The 13,582-nt window shown below is 48.2% G+C and overlaps 1 protein-coding gene across 1 annotated transcript in view; it reads left to right on the forward strand.

Annotated features, from left to right (window-relative positions):
- The window catches only part of ASCC3 (activating signal cointegrator 1 complex subunit 3), a 2,217,780-nt gene that overhangs the window by 1,186,275 nt on the left and 1,017,923 nt on the right, over nt 1–13,582 (forward strand). The gene's annotated exons all lie outside the window — the stretch shown is intronic.

A 13,582-nucleotide genomic window follows, 5' to 3' on the forward strand; every position in this document is an offset into this window, starting at 1 on the left:
CAAGGACAAATCAGGTGGCATAGCGCGTGTAGATTGAACATATGTAACCAACTCCTTCAGGGTCCTGTTGATACTTTGCAATGCCACAGCAATAGGGGTCAGTAGTCTGGCAAGGACTCCTTCTAGATGGCAATTCTGCCGCAGCGCTAGGGGGGAGGGGGGGCGCGCGGCGCTCCCATGCTCGTGACGGAACCGCTCCGTCGCGAGCCTCGGGCGCGCTGTGCTAGTGACGGAGCGGTTCCGTCATGGCCCTTGCCGCTCAATGGAACGTCCAGCGCAGGCACGAAATCAGCGCTGTGCAGACGGGCCGTGACGGAACTGCTCCGTCACCAGCAAAGCGCGACCGAGGCTGGTGACGGAGCAGTTCCGTCACCAGCATGGAAGGGTTTAAGAAGTGCCCCCAGAAACTCCAGAGGAGCAACCCATTGCAGGCTCTGACATCGCAAAGGAGTCTTATACGGAGCATATGCAGGACAGAGAGAGAAGCAATAGGAAAGCTAGCCCTTGGAAGCAATGTTAGCATCGTTATAGTTTAATCAGGGGCTACAGAGGAGACATCCATTGGAGGCACTGTTAAACCACCAAACAGTATTACATTGTGTTTACCACTCACATGTTGTTCAAGATTATTTTCACCATACTCAGAAAGGGTATGGGCTTGAATGGAGCCTGGTCTCCGAAAAGTCAATGCTTCTTACAAATTTGCTACAGGTGCAGAAAAATATACTAAAAGAGATAAACAGACCCACAAATACATATGTGTTTAACCCACATAAACAAAATGGTACACTATCTTAGGTATTTTGTTTTTCAAAGGGGGTATCAAAGTTACTAAAGATCAAAAAATCGGATTTCCTATTGAGTGAGATGTCAAACCTGTCTAGAAATAACATTGCATGTGCAGTAAATCAATAGTTATGTAGTTACTCCGAAGTCACAGAATCACATAACCGTACTGGTCCTGACTGTTGACCATTGTTCCATCAACAGTCTAGTCCTGAAAGATAAAACCTAAACATTCTAATTCAAATCGTATTCCAATTGCTATATATATATATATATATATATATATATAATCTGTGGGGGCTGACTGTTGGATACTGAAAGCCGGTTTTCTTAGCCGGCGCACTCACCACCTTCCTCAGGTCCGTGGTCTGAGAAGGAGTGCTTTGTGTGTGGATATATATATATATATATACATTTTAACATTCATACATACACCATTACATGGCTACTTGTTAAGCGTTCTCTGTAAAAGTTCTCCTTACCTATGTACAGCATAGAAAAAGGGAGAATTAGCATGTTTGCTATATGCAGGAACTAAAATGAGCTGATGCCATTCAGGGGGAGTAGAGGTATCTAAACATCATCTGGATGTACTGAGGCTATCTGCAGAAGAAACCTTTCGCGGTAGCAGGTGAAAAATATACACAGAACTTATTGTGTGAGGATGGGTCTAGTTTTGCAAAGAGCTACACAAAATATTTTCAATAAAATCGGGAACCATGCAATAATTGACATATCCAACACAGAAGACTGGGCAGTATAGGGTGTTTGACTGCTGCGTTCAAAAGTGAACACACAAACCCTTCGATTTCCCCCCACACTGTTATTGAGTCCACAACCCATCATTGTAGTCGCACGAAAACATAATTTTTGAGCTCTTTCAAGAAGTCTTTATTCACAGCTGCTGCTGTGTCAGTCACCCATCAAAAGAGGATTGCTTCCCTTCTTACCATTTTTGGAATTGGTACTGCCTGGGAGGACTCCACCCTTCACCCACTTGTGGAGTTTGTACTTTGGGGTGTGCTTTCTGAGAGCTTGGACCCTGCCCTAAACTGGCCTGGACTTCCAACTGTCCGGTGGGTGCCCAGAATTGACTCCCATCTTAACTGGGCTGATGCTCAGTTGGATCAGCTCCGAGGAATCTTTTTACGTCACATACCTTCACTGAGGGTGCACGGAGAGATCCAGAAAAGCATTCAGAATGGATCGTTCAAGATGTTCCAGTCTGTTCCCTACTTTTCCCACTATAAGAAAAATGGAGCTTGATTTACTTATATATTTTTTATTATGCTGCCACATCTGTTGAAGTCGAACTACTGTGTCATTAATTAATTGAGTGATGCTTTAATTCATTAAATATAACAGACTTTGTGAATTATTTACAGTTTAGCAGACAGGATTCTCCATCACAAATGTGATGGAGGTTCTCTCTGCCATATACTTGGTCCAACCTTCCGATTTAGAGTCGGACAGACTGTTTGCTTTCTTTCAGCAGTGCCCCTGGTGGTTCTGTCAACAGAAAGCTTAGTCCAGCAGCCTGATGGAGTACTACAGGCATCAGACCACCACCCTGTTTACTACTGATGGCCTGAAGTCATTTTCTCTCTGCCGTCCACCTGCTAGGGATAACCTGGCAGTGATTAATAGAAAAGTAACAACCCCATACCCATGGAAAAAAACCTCCTTGGACTTATGGGTCATCAACAAACTCCCACTCTGGGAATTGTTTTTGGAAAATAAAAAGTTTGGTGGGCTACTGTCAAAACCGACGCAGCTGTCCACCTAATGTTTAGTATCGTCATACAAAGTGCCATGATGTCAGTTCCTCAGAAGGTAGAGATATCACGATTGGGCTGGTGGTGACCTCTAAACTTGGCAGGCAGTAGTCTGGCAGGATAACAAACATAATGTTCCCTGCCACCCTGGCTGACTACCTCCACCCATTCTGTAAATCGGGCCACTAATCTGGGGCTGGAATTCAAGATATAGTTTTGTGTTAATGGCATATGCATGGAAAAGTGCTGACATGCAGTTTCCAAACAGCAGGTGGAATTCCAGTCCACTTTCAATCTTTTTGTCTTTAGTGAAAAGTCTGAGGAGATACTGTTTGACATCAGAAAAGGGGGTAGGAATAGTGGTCTTCAGGATAGTTTTGAACCAAAAAAAGGGAGTTTCCAGTGAAAAACACAGAATTAAATTGATTTAAAGCACAAGTTACTTACCTTCAGTACCGATATATCTGTAAGAAACAGTAGTTAATGTTAGATTCCTTACCTTAGAATATACCCAGGCATCAGACTAGATCCGGAATGTTTTCGTCAGCAGTACCCTTGCGCGTCGGTATGCTTTGTCTGCAGCTCCACGTCTGTCGTCGGCGTCGTGATCTCCGGGATGACGTTGTCGGAGTACTTTTACGCCGCCCTCGCACGCTGATGTCCGTTCTGTACATAGCTTTCAGCGCCAGGAACTCAGAGCCATGCAAAAAAACGACACTGGTGCCATGAAACTAGTGCCCTCAAAGGGAGATACCTTAACCCTAGATATCGGTTCGCAGAATGCGGAGTGTGGGTTGGGCGGTAAGGAATCTAACACAAACTACTGTTTCTTACAGATTTATCATTACCGAAGGTAAGTAACTTGTGCATCTGAAAGAAACAGGTTAGTGTTAGATTCCTTACCTTAGAAAAGATACCCCAGCAATACCAACCCCGGTGGTGGGTCTGCGAACCAAGATCACACCAGAAAGTCCTGGAGAACGGAACGGCCGAAAAAGCCATCTCTCCGGACTTGGCTGTCCAGGCAGTAATGTCTAGCAAAAGTGTGCAGCGAGGCCCGCTATCTTCCTGACAGATGTCCTGCAAGGGGACTCCCCAACCCAGGGCAGTAGTAGCCGCCGTGGCCCGAGTGGAATGGGCGTGCAGCCCAACAGGAGGCTCTTTTTTTGCCCAAGAGTAGCAAACCTTGATGCACCATATGACCCACTGAGAGATGGTCTGCTTGTGCACTGGCAGTCCCTTCTTAGCGCCCACGTAACCAAGAAAGAGCTGGTCATCCACCCGGAACTGGCGTGTGCGATCTACATAGAAGGAGAGCGCACATTTTGGGTCCAGACGGTGGATCCTCTCTTTCTCTTTCGAGGGATGCGGAAGCGGATAGAAAGTGGGCAAGGTGATGGACTGCCCGATATGAAAGGCTGTGACTACCTGGGGCAGGAAAGAAGGACGAGTCCTCAGAACAACCTTGTCCAGATGGACAGAGAGGAAAGGAGGTTTAGGAGATAGAGCCTGGAGCTCACTCACTCTCCTGGCAGAGCTGATGGCAACCAGGAATGAAGTTTAAAGAGTCAAAAGACGAAGAGGACAGTTATGAAGTGGCTCAAAGGGAGCGCACATTAGATAAGTTAGTACAAGGTTCAAGTCCCACTGAGGCATCACGAAGGGAACAGGAGGAAACGTGTGTGATGCCCTTCATGAATTTATTTACAACCTGGGACTTGAAAAGAGGAGGCTGATCAGGAATCCTTAAGAAGGCTGAAATGGCCGAGAGTTAGCCTTTGATAGTGCCCAGAGCAGAGCCCTGCTGGGCAGGAGAAAGGAGGAAGAAGAGAACTTCTGAAAGGGGGGCAGAAAGTGGATCCACAGCCTTTGCTGTGCACCATGCCACACACTTGTTCCACCTGCAGGCGTATACCATTTTTGTGGAGGGACGCCTGGCTGCCAGAATCACATCGCAGACTTCAGGAGGCAAGTCAAATGGCCTCAATTGTCGCCTCTCAATCTCTAAGCACGTAGGTGGAGACTGGACAGGTTCGGGTGGAGGACTGTTCCCTGTTGCTGCGACAGAAGGTCCTCCTGAAGAGGCAGATGGATCGGGGGATTGACTGACATGCTGAGTAGCTCGGGATACCAATATCTTCATGCCCAGTCTGGAGCCACAAGGATGACTTGGGCCCGGTCTCGCCTGATCTTCTTCAGCACTCTGGGCAGAAGTGGTATAGGCGGAAAGGCGTACAACAGACCACAGCTCCACTCGCGACGAAAAGCGTCGCCGAGCGAGTGCCGCCTTGGAAATTCCAACTCGCCGAACTGATGACATTGCACGTTCTCTTCAGTGGCGAATAGATCTAACCAAAGCACTCCCCACTGCCGAAAGAGACCTTGCGCCACGTCCGAGTTCAGACACGGCTGAGTTAGTCTGCTCTGACGTTCAGGGAACCTGCCAGGTGTTGAACCACCAGGGAGACGCCCTGGTGATCCAACCATGTCCAGAGGCGCAGAGCCTCCTGACAAAGTTTCCACGACCCCGCCCCGCCCTGTTTGTTGCAGTACCACATGGTGGTGGTGTTGTCTGTGAACACCTGCACTGCACTTCCCCGGACAGAGGGAAGGAATGCCTTCAGTGCAAGCCGGATCGCCCGCAGCTTCAGAAGATTGATATGGAGCCGGGAATCCGCGGGAGACCAGAGGCCTCTGATCTCCGCCTCTCCCATGTGGCCCCCCCATCCCAGGAGGGACGCATCCGTCACCTCTGTGTGCTCCGGTTGGGGAAGGGAGGGAGATCTGCTGCTGACCCATTTGCGGTCCCTGAGCCACCACTGCAACCGTCTCGCAGTGCCCTCCGAGATCAGGACGTGGTCGGACAGGTTGCACTGATGCTGTGCCCACTGAAACTTCAGGTCCCACGGTAGAGCTCGCATCCGCCACCTGGCGCGATGCACCAGTAGGATGCAGGAGGCCATCAGCCCCAGGAGCCGCAACGTCAACCTGACCGAAACTTGGGATAAAGGCTGAAAGATCGGAATCGGAGCCTGAATATCCCGAACCCGCTGCTCGGGAGGATAAACCCTAAACTGCGCCGAGTCCAGAACCGCTCCGATGAAAAGGAACTTCTGAGAGGGGCACAGGTGTGACTTCGGCACGTTGATGGAGAACCCCACCGAGTGCAGGAGGTCGGCCGTAGTCTGGAGGTGGGAGACAACTGCATGGGGCGAGCCTGCCTTCAACAACCAGTCATCGAGATAGGGGAAGACTGGAACCCTAATCTGCGCGATGAGCTGCGACCACAGCCATCACTTTCGTGAACACCTGAGGGACACTGGTGAGGCCGAAGGGGAGCACGGTAAACTGAAAGTGCTCGTGGCCTACCGTAAACCGCAGGTTGACCCGGTGGGCCGGCAGGACGGGGATGTGAAATTATTCGTCCTGCAAGTTCAACGCTACCATCCAGTCTCCAGGGTCTAGGGCAGCCAGGACCTGAGCTAAAGTCAGCATCTTGAACTTCTCCTCCTGGAGGAAGCCGTTGACGCTCCGGAGGTCCAAGATAGGGCGTAGGCCTCCTTTGCCCTTCTTGGGTACCAGAAAGTAGTGGGAGTAGCAACCATGTCCTACTTCTGGCCCAGGAACGCGCTCGGCGTCCCCCTTGGCCAAGAGGGCCGAAACTTCCTCTTGCAGAAGTTGCAAGTGATCTGACATGCGGTGGCATGGCTGGAGGGGTCGCCTCGAAGGGGAGGGAGTAGCCCAGTGCTGGTACGCCAGTGGAGTAGGTGATGGCGAACCCTGCCTCCTACTTGCATCGAATAGACCTGAAGGCTCAGACTAGGGCTTTGAGGCGGATGCTGCGGGAGTGAATGTGGACTGACTTTGCCATTGCCCCCTGCACCACCACGGCGGTTACCACGTCCGCATTGAGGTTGGTTCTGCAGCCTGTGGCTGAACGAACGTGTGGGGGCGCCCCTTCCTTGAACACAAAAGGGGCGAAAAGCAGAAGTCTGCTGGCGCTGGCCCGATAGGCCCAAGGACTTGGCCGTAGCCCTGGAGTCCTTGAAACGCTCAAGTGCACTGTCTGCTTTGTCGCCAAAAAGGCGACGGCCATTGAAGGGCATGTCCATGAGCGTGGACTGAACATCCCTCGGAAAATTGTCGGACCTCAGCCAGGCGTGGCGACGGATCGCCAGTGTTGTGGAAATCGCTCTTCCCAGCGAGTCCGGGGTATCAAGTCCACATCTGATCGAATAGCGTGCTACATCCCGCACCTCAGCAAGGGCCTGGGCAATCAGTGCCTGGGCCTACTCTGGACACTGGGGCAGCACGTCCGCTACCGTGTCCCGCAAGGAGTGGGTGTAACGGGCCAAAAGGCAAGCAGTGATACCGCTACCCCAAACTCAATGAGGAAAACAGTTTCTTCCCAAACTGGCCAAACCTTTTGGATTCCCGATCTGGTGGAGCATTCGGGAACGCGGTCTGGGATGTGGAGGCCTGGATCACCAGGCTCTCAGGGGTGGGGTGAACGGACAGAAAGCAGGGGTCGCCCGGTGCCGGACGGTGGCGTCAGGCCACGTTCCGATCCACAGGGGGCACTGAGGGCTTCATTGAATGGCAGCAGAGGCTCCGAAGAGCTTCCTTGCGGTTGAAGAACCTCAGTGAGGAGATTAGTCTTCACGGCCGCAGCAGGGAGCTCAAGAGCCAAAGCCTTGGCTGCCCTGCGCAACACCTCACCATAGGTAGCACCCTCCTCCGTAGCCATGGAGGGAGGAGAGATGAATCCAGTGTCAGGCGAAGTATCCAGACCACTGGCCTTCCCTAGCTCATCTGCCCAGTCCTGACTTTAACTGGCACTGTTGCGCCAGAGAGTCCTCAGACCCCTCCCAGTCCTCCCCTTCATCTGTGTTCTGATAAACAGGCAGAAATTATGAAATCGGGTCATAGGTTGATTGCTCACCAACCTACGCCGAAGAAGGCGCCGAGCAGCTCTGCTCCAACTCCGGACCGGGACCGGGGATGAAACCGGGGCGGCGGCGTCCGAAGACGGCACCGGGAGTGGCACCATCGGGGTCGGTGCCAGCAGAGGAGTTGTATGGTCAACTGGCATTGACCGGGATCCAGGCCTGAATCCCCCAGGGCCCTGCGGCGTCGGTACCGAAGTCGGCGACGTCGCCGGGGCTGAAGCTCCCGACGGCGCCGGGCCGGAGCCGCCGGTCCACCAGGGCCTGGTCTCGGGACTGCGGGCCCGAAGGCGCGCCGGCAGGCCTCGACGGAGGGAAGTGAGTCCTCATGGCCACGAGAAAGTCACGTATCTCCTGCGGCGTCGCATGCTGTCCAGGGATCAGAGGGTATGGGACCGCATACAACGCCTGCGGGTGGTGTCACCGAACCCTCAGCCGAGTCGCGCGAGTCAGAAGAGCAATGACGTCTCTTCGACTTCTTTTTCCTCGACTTCCCGGAGGACTTCGAGCCCGATGAGTGGTGATGGCTCGATGAGCGTTGATGGCTGCGGCTCCGCGACCGGTCCCTCGACTTACTCCTGCTGCCTGCCGGATCTCGAGGAGCTTGCAGGACCGCTCCCGCCTAGCCTTTGAGGTCAAGGCCCGGCAGTCGGGGCACGACTTGTCGGTGTGGTCGGCCTGAGGCATTAGAGACACCGGAGGTGGGGGTTGGTCACCGACATCAGACGGTGAAAGTCGTCGCACGGCTTGAATCCAGACATCCCTACCGGCTCCAGGAGTCGATTTCGACTCGAAAAGAATAGCCAAAATAGGACAAAAAGTTAATAAAAAATTGACTAGGGTACGCTCTTCCCGGATCTGGGCTTGCTGGTGCGGAAAAAAAAAGAAGAACTGACGTCCGCACGCGAGGGCGGCGTCTAAGTGCTGCGACAACGTCATCCCGGCGAACACGACGCTGACGAAAACTTTCCGGATCCAGTCTGACGCCTGGGGATATTCTAAGGTAAGGAATCTAACCTGTTTCTTTCAGATAAAGATTATGGGCCTTATTACGAGTACAGCGGGCCTGCGACCGCCATATTTGCGGTGGTGGTCTGACCACCACCACCCAGGCGGTCCGACCACCGCCTTACGATGGTGCAGTGGGACCGCCACCAGACCGCCGGGATCCAGGAACCCAAAGCGGTGGCGGTGTGGAAAGGGACAGAAAATGATGGCAGTGCTGATGCCAGCACCTCTGAGCAGACTACGGCCTGCATTTCCACTGCCCATTTTATGGTGAGGACCCCGCCATGAAAAGGCTGGCGGAAATGCAGGTAAGCAGGCCATGACAGGGCGAATCTGGCCATGTGCGAGTGGAAAACGAAACTTTGTGCTTACACTATACAAACGTGCTCTAGGCGCTGTCACGGTCGCACTATGCGGTTTAAGCTCTCCTACGAGCCAAGCACCCGTTGCTTTGACACTGCCGCTGCATTGCCTGCCCACCCTGGATTCACCTTGTATTCAGCACAGGCTTGGCGGTATTCCTGGGACTGATATGGTTGCAGTCCTACAGGAAGACAGCCAAACTTGTAATAAGGGCCTTTACATTTAGTTCGGAATATCTGTTATTATGTTTCTGTTATTTGTCACTAGACAAGACACTGTAGTGAAGAGATGCCATTCACACTACTGTCCGGGAAAGAGACCCAGCAGTTGCCAGTCTGTGTATGTAAAAGTTGGTGGTGTACCCTGGCCCGCCTCTTTAAGACCAGCATGCTTCGATGCTGCATTTAAAGATATGGTTTGCCGTGTTCACGCGACCTTTAGATTCCAGAGACGAGCGCCACAGCCTCACTAACTGCAGAGTACAGATCTAATTACACAGCTTGTAGCTGTGGAACCGCGTCCCTACATTCTAAATTACTTTCCCTTAACTATTTGCATAATTTAATTCACAGAGGTTAACCAGTGAAACGTATGATTTTCTGACATGGCAGGACAGGCTGAATTATCCCTAATTTCAATGTTGATATTTTACCGCAGTTTGATTAATTGCATGCTTAGTTTGTGGCACAAAACATATATTTAGTGTAGTCTTCTTATGGTGACCTTTAATCAAAGGGGGGGTTTACAATCATGATTGGTAGGGTTTGCCATTGATCAGTTCTTAGCGTTGGTTTATAATAAAAGGCCGAAACGGTTTTGGGGCGGTGGTAATAACAGTGTCTCGGTATTTATCTTGAATGTGACCTCTTTTTTGACAGAAAGCAAAGGCAACTGTAAAATGTCTTGTTTTCACTTTAAGCTGTAGAATAACATTACTTGCAAGCTTGCTCTTGGCAACCAGCTATTGGAGTTCAGGTTGTCACAGAGGGCCAAATAGATGATGTTAAAATAGATTAAATAAAAAAAAAAAGTCCAACATGTTTGTAATGCAAAAATAGCAGGTAGCACAGCAAAAAAGAAAAATTGTTTCATTGCAACCAACCACTGCTCTCTGGCAAAACGGCCATTTGGAGCATATAATGCTATAATTCACGCAAAATTTAAAGGTTTATTTACATTTTTCTCTTCATAAAAGTCTTTGGGACCCAAACACGTTACAGAAACGTATAACTTTCAGCGAAACTTAATTAATTATCAGGATCTTCTCAGAGAGAAAATGTGAGACATCCTTGAAATCGCACTTCTGGTTGCTAATATCGAAAGCAAGGCTATGCTTTACTACTAACGGTGCAAGTGAACTACCGCGCTTAAATGGCTTCTGCGCCCACTGGAGGCATGAAACTTAGCAAGTATATTAGGGAAAAAGGGCACCTCCGATTAATAAGAAAGCAAAATTCCTCTTTAATTACAGAATATATCAGTGCTTGTTGTGCAGAGAGACATTGACATTTAAGTAATAGAAATATAAGATTATGTTGTCATTCCCAGTTAAAAAACAAGCATTAGCAAGGCCCATACATAACTTCTTTTTGACCTGTTGGCTTTGCCAGTATTTTTACAGCATCAGTGAAAGAAAAATGAAAAAAAGTGTGATGACTTGTACTCAAGCATGCATTATGAAACATGCGTCCATATTTGTCATGATTATACTGCAGCACAACGTGATAATCTTTGTGTATGTGGTAATCCTAGGTTTTCCTATTTATAGTGAGGGGGGACACTAGGAGCTGATTATTAGGTCCAGCTCCCGAAAAGTAACTAGTACGCAAAGGGAGTCACTGTTCCTTGTAGAGGATGAAAAAGGAAGAAACGTTTTGTGTGTGTTACTCTATCTGTGAGGGACAGTGTGTCCTCATCATAATGCCCTCACACACCCCGAAGGATGTCATACTTCACCATTTGGGCTTTGCTCCTCGTCGGCCGGCGCTGCAATGTCCTACGGGTCCCCCGAAGGGTCTCTTTATCGGAGATCTTTTGATGAGAAACCATTTGGGTGCGTGGGTGCAAGTGGCTGTGAAGTTTAAAGTGGTGTGTTAAAAAATGACTGGAGGGAGAGTGGGAACCATTTATTAGGGTGAACCCTCCGTCATTTTTAAAACAAAGTGTGTAGTGCTGCTCTAGGGGATATTATGTCGCTCTGTAGCTGGGTATATGTCCCTAATGGCCATATATAATGATTAACATGTTTCGCGCTGTATGTGGAGATCCAAAGCACTTCTTCAGGACCAAAGGAAGGTCAATTTTAGTATCAGTGGTGGCCTGAACTAACCAGTGCCACCAAGTTTGTAGAAGGGAGTAGTGTTTCCCTTAATATTAAAATCAGAACCTCATGAGATCAGTGAGGGCACTCTGGAAGGTTCTCCCGTAGTAGCAGGGCCGATCCACTTGCGTGCCTCTCCCTGTCTCCCGACGCCTGATGGAGTTGACTGGTTTCACTTTTAATATAAAATATTCTTGCGTTCCTTGCATTCTGACACTATAATTTAAAAAGAAAATCACTCTGGTGCTCGTACCGGAAGGATTTGTTTTGCAGTGGTGGTTGAACTGTTCTCAGTGTCAAGCTACTGTAGTTAATGTGAATGGTTCATCCACTACAGTTAAGCGGTTAATGTTTGTGTCACTGATCTAGCCATGTTTAGTCAAAATATGGTGCTGCTGTTTGGATTTCTTGTGGATAACTAAATATATTTAAATAGTGCTCTCACCCAAATGTCAGTTGTTTTTATGGAAACGTCAATACTGTATTTTGTAAACTGGAAATGTCAATGCATTTCTTTTATGTAAGAAACAGTGGAGCAACGTAGATCAAAGAGGTCTACTTTTTGTGAGATGTATACAGTTTGTGTTGAAAAAAAAGAGAGGATCTGAGAATGGCATGATGAGTTATGAACATTGTGTTAAAAAAGGTAAGTCTGAAAAGTTGGTGAAATCTAAGAATAACAATTGTAGGTTTGTCTCACAGTTGCACTCATCATTATGGCAAGTAATGTTCTTGTAGAGTTCTGATGAGTCACCCCAGCCATGGGCAGTGGCAAAAGGCACACTACTTTCAGTCTGTGGTTCTGAGCAAACAATCTGAAGAGTAGTAAGTACAGGACAGGAAAGTGTTATAAACTGCTGAACTAGCTGTTGGAATTTTGAATAGTTAATGGGATGTATGGGTGTATTCCGCCCTTCTCATTACCTTACTGAAAGGTTCTGTTTTATTCTTCCCATGATTTAGCAAACAGCTTTTCAATGGTTGTTCATGAAGATGAATCTCCTATACACAAAAGTTCACACTATGACTCAGGCTCTTTCAATTTAGAGATGTGCCCGCCTAAGACTCCTCATCATAGAGACGTCCCTAACAAGATACATGACTTTATTTTTGGATGGAATGCTCTCTCTCTTAATCCCTTTGACAAAATTAGATCAGTAGTTACTTCAAGCCCTTGCCCTGCCTCATTCGAAGAATTTTTAAGTGGGGTGACTTCAATAGTGGTTTGCGCATGGGCTCTTCTCCACAGTAGGTGGATGCTGAATGGTGGGTAGTCCTTTGTTCTATGACCAGCACCTCCTGTGCCACCTCCTTGGTTTGGAAGCAATGCCCTGATCTCTTCTAAGCTGTTCAAAGACTTGAAATTTGCTGTGCTGTGAAATTTGTTGTAGACGGACCGTGAATGTCACTTTAGCTGTTTCATAGTAGAGGAAAGAGCTTACAGTTCAAGGTCCAGCTTGAAAACTTAAGTTTGTTTGTTTTGACATTCTTGAAACCTCCCACTTGATGCGTCTGTACTGTAATTTGAACAGGCGGTGTTGTCTTTAGATCCACTGGATGTGGATTTCCCTGTCCCTTTGAGGAAAAGAGTTGCAGTAGCTTTCTTATCTCAATTCAACACAACCAAGACAAATTTCAGTAATAGATGGCAAGGCAGTTTCTCTCTCTCTCTATTTTTCCCAAAACGTTGGGAGACTTTTTATTTTTTTAGGTATCAAGTATTTGATTCTTCATAAACATGAATTTGTGTGTAAATGCGGCCTTGTACATTATGGATATAGATTGCGAGTTCTACATCTTTCAACGTATATGTCTCAGATTTCAATAAGTAGATTGGGGAGTACTAGAGTTTTAAGAAGAAACTTGCATATTTTTAGCTGGAATAGATTTTAGGGTATTTAATTACTCGAGATTTGCAACATATGGATGATAATAGGTGTAATATTTTTTTTTACCATCAATTTTCCTTCGGGGGTTAAGATTTATACTAGATTTTCGCTAAAGGAGTCCTTTGGTGAATGATATCACAATAACATATAAACCTCCCCATGAAAACATCAAAGGAACATTCTAGAAAGGTTAGTGTTGGTAATTGTTAGTTATGCAGGACTGAGTGAAGAGATCTCGTCTCTCTTCGCTGGAACTCCCATACAAGCCACATCTTTTTTTCCCCATGTTTTTCACATGTTGGTGTTCCCAATGTAGCATTTGCTAGTAACACTTTTCTCATTAAATGGGTGCATGATACACATTACTCCACTTCAGTAATGAGCATGAGCAGTTATATATTTTACGGCATTTTCCTGGAAACACGACCACAGCCCCAGGATTTGCTCCCAGGTATGTAGTGAACACAAGTCGATTTTCCCACATGTACAGTCCCT

This window comes from Lissotriton vulgaris, chromosome 6 (assembly GCF_964263255.1).
Source record: "Lissotriton vulgaris chromosome 6, aLisVul1.2, whole genome shotgun sequence".
Taxonomy (NCBI): domain Eukaryota; kingdom Metazoa; phylum Chordata; class Amphibia; order Caudata; family Salamandridae; genus Lissotriton; species Lissotriton vulgaris.